This window comes from Camponotus vicinus, unplaced genomic scaffold (genome assembly GCF_025532165.1).
Source record: "Camponotus vicinus isolate PSW18456_S1 unplaced genomic scaffold, iyCamVici1.0 SCAF_8, whole genome shotgun sequence".
Classification (NCBI taxonomy): Eukaryota; Metazoa; Arthropoda; class Insecta; order Hymenoptera; family Formicidae; genus Camponotus; species Camponotus vicinus.
The window spans coordinates 7368453-7387420 of record NW_028141980.1 but is presented as its reverse complement, the minus strand read 5'-3'; the positions used below and the strand labels follow the sequence as shown (position 1 = coordinate 7387420).

Here is an 18968-nt window from a genome sequence, read left to right as displayed (position 1 = left end):
AAAAAATAAGCGCAATATAATTTTATGATTATTAAATAATATTGACTGTATATATAATTGATACTGTATATATATATATATATATATATATATATATATATATATACACACACACAGTATCAATTGTAAGAAATAAATATCGCGCGCCTGTATTGTTCTAGTAAAGAAAAAAATTATATTGAAACAAGAGTTTCGAATGAGGATTCAAATATACAAATTAATGAATCACTTTTATCTTTTGATGAGCGTAAGAAATCAGCGGAAATCAGATATGCCGCATTAATTGCCGAGAAAAATATTCCTTATCAAACGGCAAAAGAAATTCTTAATTTTTTCCAACATATAGGAAAAGATCCTAATGTGTTGAATAGTATGAGTATGGGCCGAACAAAATGTACAAATATTATTACAAACGTTGTATGCCCGGTTGAGACTAATCGTGTTGTCAATATTATTCAAAACACAAAATTTTCGATATTTATCGATGAAACATCTGATCTCACTAATAATAAATGGATGACTTTTTTTGTCCGATACGTTGATCCGGAGACATTAGATGTTCGCTCGCAATTAGTTAAATTAATAAATATTGATGCCAAAGATTCAAGCGCAGAAAAGTTGTTCAATGCATTTAAAAGTGAAATGTGGAAATTACAGATACCATTTTTAAATATTGTTGCCCTATCATGCGACAATGCTTCCGTCATGACAGGGAAATATTTATCGTTTAAAAAAAAATTGGAAGAAATATGCCCACATGTTTTAACATTTTCATGCGCGTGCCATTCCTCCGCATTAGCAGCGCATGCTGCTTGTTCCAAAATGCCTGCATATTGCGATGAATTTTTAAAAAAAATTGCAAAATATTTAAATAGCAGTCCAAAACGAACAGCTATTTTTCTCGAATTTTGTGAATGTTTCCAAGAAACAAATCACAAAATATTAAAATTATGTGACACACGCTGGCTTTCTCATTATTTATGCATCGAACGACTTCTTGAATCTTGGGATACAATTAAATATTTTCTTACTGAAATGGTTGCGAGTGAAAAAACAAATTCTGGAAAATATTTATTATCTATGACGAACACATAGAGATAAAAGCTTATTTTCTTTTTTTAAAATATGTTTTAAATTTTTTTAACGCATTTAATGCATTCTTTCAAGCGTCAGAAACGAGAATTCATTTATTGCAGCCAAAATCTAAAAACTTTCTTTTCCAAATCTGTCGAAATTTTATAAAAGAAGAATATTTAAAACCATTTTCTTCAAATATTATATTCTCATTAAAAGAAAATCAAAAACCTATTAATGAAATTATTTTGGGATCAGATTGTGAGGAATATCTGAACGAATTAACGTTGAAAGATCACATAAACATAGTTAAAATTGTTCGAGAGAACTGTTTAACATTTTATGTGAGTGCTGCAGAAGAAATTTGTAAAAGGTTACCTATAAATAATGAATTTTTATTAAAGTTACAAGTTTTTCAACCATCTGTAAGTTTATTCGATAATAATAGACAAACATCATTTGATGATGTTTCTCTCGTAGCTAAAACTCTCGGCGGTTTTGATGAAGATGCTTTAAAAAAAGAATGGATTGCATTAGCATCAGACCTTACAGTGGAAGAAAAACAAAATTTTTCTAAATTAAATTTTGACAATATGTGGAAAGCAATTTTACAACGTCGGCACACGAATAATGTTCCTAAATATTCCAATTTAACGAATATTATAAATACTATTCGAACGCTTCCGAATTCTAATGCCGATCCTGAGAGAATGTTTTCTCTTTTGAACAATTTAAAAACGAAAACACGTAATAGCTTTTCAACGGTTTCCGTTAATGCTATTTGTGTGTTTAAGTCTGCATTAAAAACTAGAGGAGAAACAGCTTTAAATATGCTCATTAATGAAGAGCATTTATCTCTTATGTCGGCGGATAAATTATATGCCGCTAATAAAAACAATTTAAATGTCCATGCGGATGCTGACGTAGCAGGCCCTTCCTGCGATAAATAATTTTAAAATAAATTTTTATATACACTTAAAAAATAAGTGTGTAAAGATTTTTAAGTGTGTAAAAATTTTTATATACACTTAAGAAATAAGTGTGTAAAGATATATACACACACACACATACATACACACACACACACACACACACACACACACACACACACACACACACACACATATATATATGTATGTATGTATGTATGTATGTATGTATGTAAGGAAATGTGAAATAATCTTTTGACCTTTTATCAATTAGAAAATTGATTATATTTTATTATTTTATTATAATTTTATTTTTTATTTTTATTTATTATTTATCATTATTTTATTATTTTATTTTAATTTTATTTTTATTATTGTTCATTTGTTAAATTTTTTACATTTCCTTTTTAACGGAAGAGACCACCACCTTCTCACGGTTTCCGTTGAGCAACAAGATGTACGTCATACATTAATACAAAATAATAATAACAAAATACAATTCTATTAAAATAAATTTAAATATTATTTTATTACAATTATTTTTTTAAAGAAATTTTTTTTAAATAAAAAAGCGTACATATTGGCCAAGAGTGGAGAAATTTAGATAAAAATTGAGATAAAAATATGTTAGATAAAAATTTAGATAAAAATATGTAAAATTTGTTTTTGTATATGTTATATTCTCTTTTTTAAACAACATATAAACTTTTATAAAAAAAAATCAATAGGAAAATATTATGTGTGATAAGTATCGCTGCGATACTTGCAACGATGCAACTTGCATCGCCAGCTCGAGATTTCGAGGATCACATAGCTATTGTATTCAGAGAGATAGATAAGATACAATAGACCTCTCAGGAGAGAAGGGGACAAAAGCTAATCTATCCGTCTTCCTCTGTAAACCGAAGATGACCGAACGTCGAGCGTACATGGATGAGAGCTTATGCCTTAGTGCGCGAAAGTGATGGGGATACAAATCGTGCCGCCGCTGGACGCAGTGTGTGCAATCTGGTAGCCTTGGTGCGAATGACGAATCGCGCATGACGAATCAATGAATTTTCCCTCCACATTATTCGCGAACGTTATACGAATCACGCATCACGATTCGCGAAAACGTGTATAGTCTGGCGTTAGCTTAAGAGTATACACCAATCAGATTCACGAATTTTACAACAGTTACAAAGCAGCTTTTCTTGCTGAACGCAGCCAATGATCCTGTCCTACGCGAGACAAGGGGAGCGTAGAACTGGCCGATCAACTGGCAGCATAGCAGCGGCTGATTGGCCAGTTCTACGCTCCCCTTGCCCCGCATAGGACAGGATCATTGACGCGCAGTGTACATACATAAGCGAATAGCGAGCTTGAGATAAATAGATTTTCAGGGCTAGATGCATGGACGTAAGAAAAAACAGGACAGAGCATAAAGTACCCTTTTAGACGAGGGGAGTGAAGCCTAAGGAGTAAGGGGTTTATCGTCGCGGCCATGGTCGTGTTCCGAATTTACTGCCAGTACTGAAAATCTATAGTTTACGTCACTTAAGCCAGGCAATAAGAACAGAAATAGTATCTATTCTCTGCTCCTATTGGCGAATATTTTCTGTTCTGCGTATTTATTGGTGAATAGTTTCTATTCCTTATTTCTATTGCCTGTTGCCTAACATTGTGCAAGAGGCTTTAGGGTGCCGTCACATGCGGCGTAACTTGCGTAAGCGTAAAGGTGCAATTTCCTGGAGCGAAGAAAAGCTAGCTTTTCATCCCCACTCCACCGCAATGCAAAGCAGCGTTGAAAAGCTGTTTGCTATCGCCTCCTATCTTTTCATGGAGCGTGTCTTTGCTGGCAGTGGTTATCAAAAACAAAAATAAAAATTTGCCTTTCGATTGCTCCGTTCTGCGAAGTTCTCTTCAACAATTAACCGCGTATAAAAATGGATTATAATATTCAATACAAGTACATAGAACAATATAGACGTACAGTGTCAATTACAGTTGCAGCAGAAGTTCGGAGACGACGCATAGCGGTTGCAGTTGCTATAATTTTTTGAAAAAGAAAAAGAAGACATATAAAATGAAAAAGCATTGGGTAGCACCCATTTTTGAAAATAGAAACGAACACAGTTTTTTCTTTGCGTCGGTCCCGAAGTTAATATTGGAGGACATACGATTCCATAATTATTTTCGGATGACTGCAACACAGTTGGAAGAATTGTTGGGCATGATTGGAATAAAATTGCAAAAACAGGACGTCATTCGACAATCTATCATCTGAACGATTGGCATTAACATTGAGGTTTGTTTGGCTTGATCCAAATTTAATTTTTTTAACTTAGCGTTTTTTTAGTGTACATATGTGATAATAATACATTTTTGCTTAATGCATTGTTATATTATTATATATGAAATATTGAAGGTATCTTGCTTCCGGGGATTCCATGACATCAATGTCCTACCAATACCTTGTGGGAGTGACAACAGCAAGTATCATTATTCGTGAAACATGCGAAGCAATTTGGGATTCTTTGTGCCCTTTGGTTCTGTCAGGCCGACTTGAAGAAAAAGACTGGCTGGATATCACCACAGATTACGAAGAAAAATGGAATTTTGTCCATTGCATTGGATCCATTAATGGCAAGCATGTCATCATTCAAGTGCGTAAAATCATTGTCAGTATACGATATGACTTTACAAGAAGTACAATTTGAAATAATCCCATACAGCACAAGATAGCAGAAACATTGTGGCAACGTTTTATCGCAATATTGCAACGTTGCATAAACGTTATAAAACGTTGCTGCAAGATTACAGCAAGGTTGCAGCAACTGTAAAATGTCCGCTTTCAGAAATATTAATACGCAACGTTGTAGTAATATTGCAGTAAAATATATATGTAATATTACTTTAGAAATGTACCAGTATACGATCGGATTGAATTTTTTCTGCCTAATATTTTTCGCGTGAATTTATGTACATTTTTCCTTTAGGAAACTATCCGCTGTTTCTATCGGTCTTAAAATGCATCTCAAGCTGAAGCTAGAATAGCAATCACATAAAATTTAATTATATAATTGTACTATTTTAGCTTTAGCTTGACATTACATTTTAAGATCGACAATAACGGCGAGTTTGCTAAAGGAATTGAAAAATAATATACATAAATTCACGCGAAAAATATTAGGCACAAAAAATTATACAATTATTTTACATACACTCGATACCAGAATATTTTAATACGTGCAATAAATGAATTATTTCTCATTTACCCATTCAATGAAAAAAAATCTGTTTAATATTCTGAATCCCAACGAGGGATCTAGATTATTAAACAAATAATTTGTTTTATTATTAAACAAATAATTTGTTTGATTATTAAACAAATAATTTGTTTATCCCTCATTAGGATTCAGAATATTAAATAAATCAAGTCAGTTTAGCAGAAATTAAACTGACACAAGACAAGAAAACTACATTAGTCCTTTGTAGGCCTTATATACACTTTAGATGAAAATTCGAATACGAGTTAGTTAAGTTTGGTGTCGCCACATAGCGGCAAGTAAAGAAACACATGTTATACATTTTCGCTATGTTAAAATGTTGCTGCAACATTGCCAAAGTAATATTACAAAATAATGTCTCTGCAATATTTCTGCAGCATTACACTGCTATGTGCAATGTTGTAACATTGCAGCAATGTTGATGCAAGCTTTTGTGCTGTATGGGATATAACTCTTACTTTTAGTGTCCCAATAATGCTGGATCATCGTTTTATAATTATAAACATGCTCACAGTATAGTATTAATGGCTATCTGCGATGCAAATTATGTGATCCGTTTTGTGGATATTGGGGCATATGGACGACGAAGTGATGATGGCATTTTTAAAGACAGCGCTATGGGGAAAGCGTTTGATGAAAGCCGAATGAATATTCCACAGCCAGCAGCAATTGCAGAAGGAGGATCTATTTTGTCTTGTGGGAGACGAAGCTTTTCCTTTAAAGCCATATTTGCTTCGTCCATATCCAGGTAGACGTGGACTTACACCGAAACAAGATGTGTACAATTATCGTCTGAGTCGTGCGAGACGAGTGATAGAGAACACATTTGGTATATTCGCCAGTCAATGGAGAATATACAGAAAACCAATTATCGCCAATCCTGAAAACGCTAAATTAATGGTTCAGGCAACTGTTTGTCTTCATAATTGGTTTGTCTTCGTCGACAAGACATTGACGTGAATGTATATGTGCCTTCGTGTTTGGTCGATGTCGATGATCCACATTGTCCAAATAGCTTCAAACCAGGATCTTGGCGAACCATTATGGAAGATGGATGTGCATTCAAAGATATTTCGAATTGTGGATCAAACATGAGTGCTAAACAATGCATAGAAATTAGAGATGAATCTTGCCGTTATTTTAATAACGAGGGAGCAGTGCCGTGGCAAAATAATAGAACTAAATAAAATAACAATACTGGCAAAATTTCTCTTTATTCTATTCACAATCAGTTGATTTCAAATTCGACGTTGCACGTTGCTTCGCTAGAAGTTGGTTTGTGTCCAATTTTGAGCGTGTCTTCGCTGAATACAGTCATTTTGTCGAAAATTGAGAAGAGGGGATGAAACGCTAGCTTTTCTTCGCTCCATGAAATTGCACCTTAACTTGCGTCGACCGATCACATCGTTTCATTTAAGTATCAGGGTGCCGTCACATGCGGCGTAAAGCCCCTTGCACAATGCTAGGTAACAGGCAATAGAAATAAGGAATAGAAACTATTCACCAATAAATACGCGGAATAGAAAATATTCGCCAATAGGAGCAGAGAATAGATACTATTTCTGTTCATATTACCTGTTGCCTAGCATTGTGCAAGGGGCTTAAGGGTGCAGTCCCACGTAGAAGAAAAAGCGGAACGGAAAAGCGGAACGGAAAAGAAGTGTAGTGGGGGTAACCAATCAGAACGTTTCTCCAAAAGACATCATACCTAGCGTTCTTGTATGTATGTACATACCTAGCATATCTAGTCTTTCTTATTCATAAATAAAATTTATAAATTTATTTTTATATAAAATAATAATGTCATCGGTAAATTTTTTTATTATAATATAAAATATGTGTGTGTATGTGTTTTATTTTCAGATATATATATTAAATTTTGTAACAATTTATTACACTTAACATTAAATTAGGTGAAAATATATTATTCTGAATAAAATATTTGTTACAATATAAAATGTAATTTTATTATTGTTTCATATAAATAGTTTAGTTTAATTTTATATTTTCACAAAATATAAAAACATAACAAAATTACACTAAAATAATATATTTCTCTTGTTAAATTTATATTATTATAAAGTTCTTTATTCCATTCCGCTTTTATATGACTGGGTTCCCCATGGAATATATTTTACGCAAAAACGGAAAAAATTCTAACCTAAAATTTACAATAATTCTGAATTAGCTTTGTTTTTTCGTAAATTATATTCCATTGGAATTTTCCATTTATTATAAAAAGATATTTTTTTACAAAATTGATTATTCTTGTTAACTATAATTCATAAAAAATAATTTTTTACTCTTACTTATTTCCGCTTTTTATATGGTACATGGGGAACCCGGTTATTTAAAATCGGAACAGATGTCTTTTGGAGAAACGTTCTGATTGGTTACCCCCACGTAAGCGTAACTTGCGTATTCTAGTAACTTTTAATTGAAGTCACGTCATTTTGAAAGTCGGCTTTCACATGAGGCGTATTGTGCGGAATGCGTAACAAATACAACCAATTGTAGATTAGATTTTCCGTTGTACACTCTAATGGAAATGCTAAGAAGATTTGCGATTGGTCTTCGTAACCTATGCGTCTCGAAAAGTACGCATCAGGGTGACGTCCCATATATCGTAATACGGGCGTATCGAGCTCCGACCAATGACAGACGATCCGCTGCTTTTGATATGCGGGAGTTTGATTTTCTATTGTCCCATGGAACGGATTACGCGGTAGCGGATTCAGCGGATCGCCAATCCACGGGATTATTCTGATAAAGATTACGTTGAAACAGTCTCGTGATTGGTGATTCACTGATTTCGCTTCCGCGTAATCCGCTTCATGGGACAATAGAAACCAAACTCCGACGTACTGAACATACGCACACAAGCATGCATGCATCTAAAAAGTGAAGTAATTACAAGTAAAGCAATTCCACATGTCATTTTTACTCTGTATACTTTACATATGTATATTTTATACATGTACATATGTATAAAAAAGCTGGAACAATATATACCATATATACAGGGTGAGTTTTAATGGTTGTGTCAATCATCTTATCATACGGGAGATTACCGATCGCAATTTTAATAAATTGATTGATACATAGATGTCAGTTAATTGAATCGACCGTATCGAAGGCCGAAATATAATGTGTACAATTAAAGCAAGTTAAAAGCTGAAATTATGTAGTATGGATTTATTATTATTGTTAAAGCTACGCACTTATTATTATTATCATTATCATTATTATTATTATTATTATATTTATTATTATTATTATTATTATTATTATTATTATTATTATTATTATTATTATTATTATTATTATTACAGCTACGTATACATATTTAATATATTGAAGCAGTAAGAATACATATTTAAAAATTCAGTTCAAATTTAATACTTTAACGATTTATGTAAAACTTTATTTCAAATTCCACATTTATTTTTGATAAAAATTTTTATTATTGTTATACGCTAAAGGTATGTAGTATTTCTGCCTTCTTGAAATAAAATCACGCAATTGTTTCACAAGAAATAAATTCTTATGAAACAATTGCGTAATTTTATTTTAAGAAGGAAGAAAATTTTTTGCTGCATATTTTTAGCATATACACTCAGTCCAAAAAAAAAGCGGTACACTTAAAATTTGGAAAAAATCACTAAATTTCAAATGACGATAACTTCGTAAATAATAAAGATAGAAAGGTCTATAAAAAATGAAAATGAAGCTTGGAATCTCTGCTTTACGAATCGATTCATTTCAATGTTGCGAGATAAATTTATTTAAAATGGCGGATGACAAAGCAAGAGCATGCGAAATTGAAAAATAATGGTGCGAGTTTGCCATGGCACATGGCGTGAGTCAAACGTCGCAACTCAATGGGATAAAAAGCATATGATAGTACAGAGTTTCTTCTGTAAAATGCTTTTTTATTCATCTCGATACGATGATTTTGCGCCGAGACATTCGCATTTGAATAAGAAAGCAGCTTTTTACGTTAAATGCGAATAATTCCAAAAAATCATTGTATCGAGATGAACAAAAAAGTATTTTAAAGAGGAGACTCTGTACTATCATATGCTTTTGATTTCATTGAGCTGCGACATTAAACTCGCGCCATGTGCCATGGCGAACTCGGACCATTATTTTTCAATTTTGCATGCTCTTGTTTTTTGTCATCCGCCATTTTGAAAAAAATTTTCGTACAAAATTGCGATATAAAATTTCGAAAACTGGAAATCCGAACCTTTAAAATGCTTTTCGTAAAATCCTGCTAACTGTATTAGGTGCTGAGATATTCAATTTTGAATTTTTAACAACGCCGAATTGCAAGAATAAAAATTCCGTGGTTCGCTAGCACCGCGGTATTTTAAGACTCCAAAACGTGGTTGTATGCGTTATGCGTGTTAGTGAGTGTGCGTGCGAGCGTGTGTGTGCGTGCATGCGTGCGTGTGTGTGTGTGTGTGTGTGTGTTTTCATCCCAAGGATAAGGACCCCGTGGCTCGTCAGCTCCATGGTATTTCATGACTCCAAACCCTCCTTGTGGCGTGTGCGTGTGTGTGTGTGTGTGTTCATCCCAAGGATAAGGACCCCGTGGCTTATCAGCTCCACGGTATTTCACGACTCCAAACCCTCCTTGTGGCGTGTGCATGTGTGTGCGTGTGTGTGTTCATCCCAAGGATAAGGACCCCGTAACTCGTTAGCTCCACGGTATTTCATGACTCCAAACCCTCCTTGTGGCGTGTGTGTGTATGTGTGTGTGTGTATGTTCATCCCAAGAATAAGGACCCCGTGGCTCGTCAGCTCCACGGTATTTCACGACTCCAAAACCTCCTTGTGACGTGTGCGTGTGTTTGTGTGTGATCACCCCAACGATAAGGACCCCGTGGCTCGTCAGCTCCACGGTATTTCATGACTCCAAACCCTCCTTGTGGCGTGTGCGTGTGTGTGTGCGTGCGTGTGGATAAGAGAGAGAGAGAGAGAGAGAGAGAGAGAGAGAGAACACTGTATTAGTAATGTGTGTGACCACCTCTTGCACGAATTACCTCCTCCATGCGACGAGGCATACTCCTTGTGAGTGTTTGAATTTCGGCCTGCGTAATGTTAGCCCATTCAGTTTCAAGAACTCTTCGAAGTTCTGGCAATGATTGTGGGGCAGGTACATGATTGCGTACTTTTCTGCCGAGATTGTCCCAAAGTTGTTCAATGGGATTTAAGTCTGGACTCACGGCTGGCCATTCGAGTAAATTTATGCCAACTTCCCTGCAGAAATCCAATACTCTTCTTGCAACGTGTGGTCGCGCATTATCTTGCATGAATATGAAACCCTCTCCGATGAAGGGCGCATACGGAATAACGTAGGGTATCAGTACTTCCTCTACGTATACATCTGCATGCATGTTTTGCTCGAAAAAATGTAAATCCGTATGAGCATTGGCAGATATTCCTGCCCAAACCATGACAGAGCCTCCGTTGTAGCTGTGTCGTTCACTCACCGTATGATATGCAAAGCGTTCTCCAACTCGACGGTAAACCCGTTCTCGCCCATCTGGAGAGAATAGAGCAAAACGAGATTCGTCGCTAAAAAGAACGTTACGCCAATCTGCGTACGTCCAATGTCTATAATTGACTGCAAAATTGAGCCGAACTACGCGATGGTCACGCGTAAGCGAAGGCACAGCTGCTGGCCTTCGTGCAATAAGGCCGTTTTCTCTCAATCGGTTCCGAACAGTGTTAACGCATATGTTATTGTTGCGGACGTCCCTTAAACTGCTTCGAATTTGAACAGCTGTTTGATGACGATCTCTTAGCGAATTTAAAACAATAAATCGGTCATCGTTTTCATCGGCAATACGGGGACGTCCCGAACCGGGTCTTCGCTGAAAGGAATTGATCTCTAGATACCTAGTGTAAGCACGTTGCACGGCTGACACCGATAAATCAAGTGACTGAGCAACGTATCTGCGACTTCTCCTATCTTCAATTAACGCCACAACTTGAGCAGCGACTTCAGGAGTAATCGTCGCCATAATCGACCAATTTGAATGAGGAAAGATTAATTGTTGTTTACTGTTCGTGTTCGGACGAAAAAGCAAAATGGCAACAAACTTTCAAACGTGAAGAGACTAAATTTATGTGCATTTAAGATTTCAATGGCAATGATAATTCGCGAAAGAATAAAAAATTCGAATTCGCAAGCTTGAAGAAATAGGGCCAAGGAAAAAGCAAAAGCACAAGAAGCAACTTGAACGAATCATGACTTAATTTTACTTTTCGTGGTTGTGTGCGTATGTGTATTAATGAGTGTGTGTGCGTGCGTACGTGCGTGTGCGTTTACGTCACTCTGTGTGTGCGTGGGTGATTGTATGTCTTTTCTGAGTGTGTCCTGCACTTAAAATTAATCTAGCAAAAAGCTACCATTTTAACCTGTAACTTCTGTATGGTACATTCCTTTTTTGTCGATATGAATGAATAGAAAAGGAAATCTTTCTTTATTACAACTTTTTACCCGGAGCGTTCTTCATGATTCATTGAGTGAACGACACAGCTATAACGGAGGATCTGTCATGGTTTGGGCAGGAATATCTGCCAATGCTCATACGGATTTACATTTTTTCGAGCAAAACATGCATGCAGATGTACACGTAGAGGAAGTACTGATACCCTACGTTATTCCGTATGCGCCCTTCATCGGAGAGGGTTTCATATTCATGCAAGATAATGCGCGACCACACGTTGCAAGAAGAGTATTGGATTTCTGCAGGGAAGTTGGCATAAATTTACTCGAATGGCCAGCCATGAGTCCAGACTTAAATCCCATTGAACAACTTTGAAACAATCTCGGCAGAAAAGTACGCAATCATGTACCTGCCCCACAATCATTGCCAGAACTTCGAAGAGTTCTTGAAACTGAATGGGCTAACATTACGCAGGCCGAAATTCAAACACTCATAAGGAGTATGCCCCGTCGCATGGAGGAGGTAATTCGTGCAAGAGGTGGTCACACACATTACTAATACAGTGTTCTCTCTCTCTCTCTTACACACACGCACGCACACACATACGCACGAACACACACGCGCGCGCGCGCACACACAAACACACACGCACACGCCACAAGAAGGGTTTGGAGTCATGAAATACCGTGGAGCTGACTAGCCACGGGGTCCATATCCTTGGGGTGATCACACACAAACACACGCACACGCCACAAGGAGGGTTTGGAGTCGTGAAATACCGTGGAGCTGACGAGCCACGGGGTACTTATTCTTGGGATGAACACACACACACACACACACACGCACACGCCACAAGGAGGGTTTGGAGTCATGAAATACCGTGGAGCTGACGAGCCACGGGGTCCTTATCCTTGGGATGAACAAACACACACACACACACACACACACACGCACACGCCACAAGGAGGGTTTGGAGTCATGAAATACCGTGGAGCTGACGAGCCACGGGGACCTTATCCTTGGGATGAACACACACACACACACACGCACACGCCACAAGAAGGGTTTGGAGTCGTGAAATACCATGGAGCTGACGAGCCACGGAGTCCTTATCCTTGGGATGAAAACACACACACGCGCACACACGCTCGCACGCACACTCACTAACACGCATAACGCATACAACCACGTTTTGGAGTCTTAAAATACCGCGGTGCTTGCGAACCACGGAATTTTTATTCTTGCAATTCGGCGTTGTTAAAAATTCAAAATTGAATATCTCAGCACCTAATACAGTTAGCAGGATTTTACGAAAAGCATTTTAAAGGTTCGGATTTCCAGTTTTCGAAATTTTATATCGCAATTTTGTACGAAAATTTTTTTCAAAATGGCGGATGACAAAAAACAAGAGCATGCAAAATTGAAAAATAATGGTCCGAGTTCGCCATGGCACATGGCGCGAGTTTAATGTCGCAGCTCAATGAAATCAAAAGCATATGATAGTACAGAGTCTCCTCTTTAAAATGCTTTTTTGTTCATCTCGATACAATGATTTTTTGGAATTATTCGCATTTAACGTAAAAAGCTGCTTTCTTATTCAAATGCGAATGTCTCGGCGCAAAATCATCGTATCGAGATGAATAAAAAAGCATTTTACAGAAGAAACTCTGTACTATCATATGCTTTTTATCCCATTGAGTTGCGACGTTTGACTCACGCCATGTGCCATGGCAAACTCGCACCATTATTTTTCAATTTCGCATGCTCTTGCTTTGTCATCCGCCATTTTAAATAAATTTATCTCGCAACATTGAAATGAATCGATTCGTAAAGCAGAGATTCCAAGCTTCATTTTCATTTTTTATAGACCTATCTATCTTTATTATTTACGAAGTTATCGTTATTTGAAATTTAGTGATTTTTTCCAAATTTTAAGTGTACCGCTTTTTTTTGGACTGAGTGTATATGCTAAAAATATGCAGCAAAAAATTTTCTTCCTTCTTAAAATAAAATTACGCAATTGTTTCATAAGAATTTATTTCTTGTGAAACAATTGCGTGATTTTATTTCAAGAAGGCAGAAATACTACATACCTTTAGCGTATAACAATAATAAAAATTTTTATCAAAAATAAATGCGGAATTTGAAATAAAGTTTTACATAAAACGTTAAAATGTTAAATTTGAACTGAATTTTTAAATATGTATTCTTACTGCTTTAATATATTAAATATGTATACGTAGCTGTAATAATAATAATAATAATAATAATAATAATAATAATAATAATAATAATAATAATAATAATAATAATAATAATAATAATAATAATAATAATAATAATAATAATAATAATAAATATAATAATATATATATTTAATAATAATAATAATAATAATAATAATAATAATAATAATAATAATAATAATAATAATAATAGTAATAATAATAATAAGTGCGTAGCTTTAACAATAATAATAAATCCATACTACATAATTTCAGCTTTTAACTTGCTTTAATTATACACATTATATTTCGGCCTTCGATATGGTCGATCCAATTAACTGACATCTATGTATCGATCAATTTATTAAAATTGCGATCAGTAATCTCCCGCATGATAAAAAGATTGACACAACCATTAAAACTCACCCTGTATGTATGAGCGGATCATCAGCGTATCAAAAACGGCGGATCATCTGTCATTGGTCGGATTTCGATACGCCCGATACCCCGGCGAAAATAGAATGTAAACCGAGCGTTAACAAAGCATGAATTGGAGAGTAAAGGCTGGTTTATAGAGGCCGATACGCGTATCAAATGTTATGTTCGTATTAAATGTATGGTGTAAACAATGCCGTTTGAGTTGGTACGATTCGCATCGAGAAGGCGTATTATATCAAAATAATACGCGTATCAAGCATATGTGTGGCGCTGTAAACACTTGTGCGTCAAAGGACGAAGGATTAATATAACAAGGATAATATAAAGAAGGAAAATATAACACTACTGTGTATCACTTGTCGATTCTTCGTACTTTATTGCATACTTTAGCTGGATTCCTTAAAGCGCACGCATGTATTTATACATTTGATGTAAACGCAGTCAAATTAAACGTTTGGTGCGCATTACTTTTGATTCGCGTATCAAAAGACTTACGGTGTAAACCAGGCCATACACATCTCCCCCATGAGACCCGTCTTGACGCGACGGGGGGGCTTAAGGCGTCCCGGTCGTCTGGGGCGGCTTGGGAGGACATAGTCCTCTCTTGTCGGCTCAGATGGGCGGGGCGCTGAACTAACAAGTAACACTACTCAAGTGCCATTCGCCGATATTCTTGAAACTTTGCACACACGTACTACATCGAAAAACATTAAACACGTGTTTTTTTATTTTGGCTAACAAGGCATTTTAAGGTTAGAAAACGCATTCGAAAGTTTAACACCATTTAGCACAATGCTAACTAACGCTACTCATGAGTGTCATTCTCTTACAGCTTTTACGACATTTCTCTATCATAATTTCATTGTCTGCGTGTTTTTGAGATCGCTAATGACGATTTTGACATTAGTTTAACGAGATTCAGAATGGCAAATACAAAATGGTGGATAAAATCGCAGAAGTTTCAAAAACTTTATTTAACGCCACTTGCGAAGTTTATTAGATACATGATTACGATTTTGGCAACAGTTATATCAATCTAGAGGTGGCGGATGAAAAATTCAATATGACGCATCCAAATGGCGGAAACTGAAGGCAATGGGAAGGTCTACCCAGCCAGTGAAGGCAAGATAGTGGTACTATACCCGACCAGGGAAGGCAAGATAGTGGTACTACCCGACCAGTGAAGGCAAGATAGAGATTTGACCCGGCCACTGAAGACAAGGTGCGGCCTTCTCCATATACTTGAATTTTAATTCCCCATATCTTGCTGAAAAGAAAAGGATGGAATTAAAAATATTGCCTTCATTTCACGTATCTTTTGCAGTAGTGAGGAGAAGCATTATAGTCTGGAGCAAAAAAGTGTTGTATACATAAAGATTCGTTGCACCAAGCGCATTTTATGATGGAAATGTTTGTGCAAAACCTACAGTGTGTACCACAATTCTCGAAGCAGTATTCCACAGGTGTTGCACATTTTTCTGGTTTTTCTGGTTTTTCTGAAGTATACCCGCTTTTCCACCAAGCGTATTTGAATAAATTTACAAATCTTGGTGATGAGAACTGGTTATGAATCAATGACTGAATCTTTAAGATGTTATTCCTCAAATGTAAATTGATGTCGTAGTTATATAGTATGATTAAGTCCGAGAAATGTTTAAGAAAGTTCTTCCATGGTCTGAATGTATAAACATCTAATGGCTGGATCATACCAGTTGTCCCTACGGGAATAGTTAAAATTTTGACTCTTTTACCACGCTTATCTATAACATCGAACTTTTCTTCCGTTTGTCCAGTCCAAGAGTCTAAACATAGAGCCGATGCTTCATTAACATTAGGCAAAAAAGCATCGACAAACCATTTTACAGCAAGATCTGATGAAAGTTTTCCAGATTTCGAAGCAAGCACAAGAATATTTTCAGCTTTATAAATATTGTTTCTGACGATCGGACCAAATTTACGTTGTGTCTCTTGTAACACTATTAGCAAAGGTGATTTTAAGACCCCACTTGCAGATATAAAAGACTCTATAGTGTAGCTGTGAGTCAGTGAATTTATAGATTGAGCCAAGCATTCAACTTTCAAAGTACCTTTAAATGACAATGTACGCTCTGCATGTGATTCTAAATTAAAGCCTGATTGATCAGAATTGAATACATTATCTTCTCATATAGATAATATTTCTGATCTCACTGTTGCAACGAATTCATTACTCTTCTGTACGAGAGTTTCTTTACTCGTTATCTGGGTTTTCGTAACAAACTTGTTAATCTTTCTAGATACTATTCCATGTCTTACTTTGAAAATATGGATCCATTTGGAAGAAGCAGAGAAGAGTTTATTTGATAGTTTAACATCATCCCTTGCTTTCAAAGCCCATCTTTTCAACTCTAAATCATGAACAGGTAATGATTTTTCCATAGCATTTTTGAATTGATCTAAAACATATGTACTGATACGAAACAATTTCTCATTCCTTGTGCCTCCCTCCGCTACTTGTGCTTCCCACCTGTACGTTTTTTTATCTGGAACCCTCTTAAATCTATTTTTTACCGTACTAAAGCTCATGTTACCATTTTTAGCAGATCGCCAAAACTTGACCGCTCTGTTTTTATAATCAACGTCTATCTCAACTTTCAGTTTTTTATCATCTTGAACAACACATTCAAAGCTATCTTCAAAATCGTCATCGACTTCAACAGCATCAGGTATTACGCTGTCATCATTATAACACAATGTTTCGTAAGTTTCAGTGAACACGTTGGAACCAACAGAAGATTTAATGAGATCTTCCAAATAAGCTACAAATGATCTTTCATCTTCTGTCACAATCGATTCAACATCATACTGCGAATCACTGAAACTATGTGTTAGTAAACGAAGAATATTTTTTGGATTCATAGACATGTTTTGATGAATTTTTTCGAGAAAAACGCAGAGAAAGAATAGTACTTAACGTTATTACAATTAATAACAAATAGTAGACGTGGAAACAGCTGATGAAAACCTATTTGTTGTAAATTGTATTCAAAGAGATACACAATGTAGAAAATATTAAAGCCGTGCTGTGAAAACGGCCGATGAAAAACTAATTGTTATCAATTGTAGTTCGAAAATACGCAATGAAAAAAGATAATACTTCGTGAATATAACTTATTGTAATCAGAAGCCTGTCGTATTGCTCCCTGATTTCAACCTTTAAAAACGATTGATGAAACCTTATTCGTTATGAATGGTATTAGCAAAAGTTGCAATAATGATAATGAATGCGGTAAAAATATAATTTATTTTGACAATATATGTGCAAATTGTGGTATCGTAAGCATGTTAGACGAAACTTGAACATATAAGTTACCATCGGCCGTTCTGATTACTATATGTCAGATTGTATAATTGGAAACATTAAAAAGACCTAATAATCCTGTCTTCATAAGGTTCAATTTCTTAAAATTTCGTGATTTGCTTATTGTTTCCGTCATTTGAAAGAAGGGTGTTAAGAAGTTTGCCCACCGATATTTGCCCAGTCACATTTTGACATCCTTCGTAAGACTACTATTAAATTTGCCATTTTTCATCAGCCTCTACATTGATATAACTGATGTCAAAATCGTCATTAGCGATCTCAAAAACACGCAGACAATAAAATTATGATAGAGAAATATCGCAAAAGCTGTAAGAGAATGACACTCATGAGTAGCATTAGTTAGCATTGTGCTAAATGGTGTTAAACTTTCGAATGCGTTTTCTAACCTTAAAACGCCTTGTTAGCCAAAATAAAAAAACACGTGTTTAATGTTTTTCGATGTACTACGTGTGTGCAAAGTTTCAAGAATATCGGCGAATGGCACTTGAGTAGTGTTACTTATAAGTGGTCTCATTGCACTCCCTCATTCTCCTCCTGGTGGGGACGAGGTTCGCCTCGCGTCCCGGCGGGTGGAGAATAGGAAGCCATGGGAAGCTTATTTTACGCTCTTTACGCTATTATCGTTACGCCGAATCCAATTTTTGGCGGAAGAAACGCTGATGTATGTGTATTAGTAAGCGTGTCGTTCAGTGTTGTTCAAGACATAAGCAGATAGTATAGGTTGAAGAGGCATTGTCAAAAAGTTTTAATAAAATATGAATAATGATCAAATCTTCTTCCACTTTTGCCATCGTTTCCAAATAATTATTAATATTAAGTTAGGATCCATTATTATATACTTTTCTGCCGGTTAAAACCTCTGAATTACTTATTTCTAAATATGTAAATACTAATATTTAAATTTTAACTTTAAATTTTAATTTTAACTAAATTATTATAATTAGGATTAATACAAGATTAATAATAGATTTAATTAATATCTTTTTGAATAGTGAGCCTACTGGTATCACTGATAGTCCTTAACATGGCCTCAAGAACACATGTACTGTTTTAAAGTTAAAAAGATTGAAGTAAATATATACTTCAATCTTTTTAACTTTATAAATATTGCACACATTCCGCATCACACATACTTGTATGCAGAGCATCGGTTCCCCATGATGCGTACTTTTCGAGACGCGTAGGTTACGAAGACCAATCGCAAATCTTCT

General features: G+C 35.5%; 1 long non-coding RNA gene across 4 annotated transcripts; it reads left to right on the top strand.

Moving 5' to 3' along the window:
• Positions 1–14948: 14948 nt before the first annotated feature.
• Positions 14949–18028, top strand: LOC145975867 (uncharacterized). Of its 4 annotated transcripts, XR_014440099.1 has the most exons (6): positions 14950–15148; positions 15229–15618; positions 15721–15859; positions 16190–16384; positions 16673–16798; positions 17141–18028. It is a non-coding gene; the product is annotated as an uncharacterized LOC145975867 (long non-coding RNA). The 4 variants fall into 4 exon arrangements; XR_014440101.1 differs by having other exon boundaries at positions 14949–15148; positions 15724–16384; XR_014440100.1 differs by having other exon boundaries at positions 14949–15148; positions 15721–16384; positions 17147–18028.
• The last annotated feature ends 940 nt before the right edge of the window (positions 18029–18968 follow it).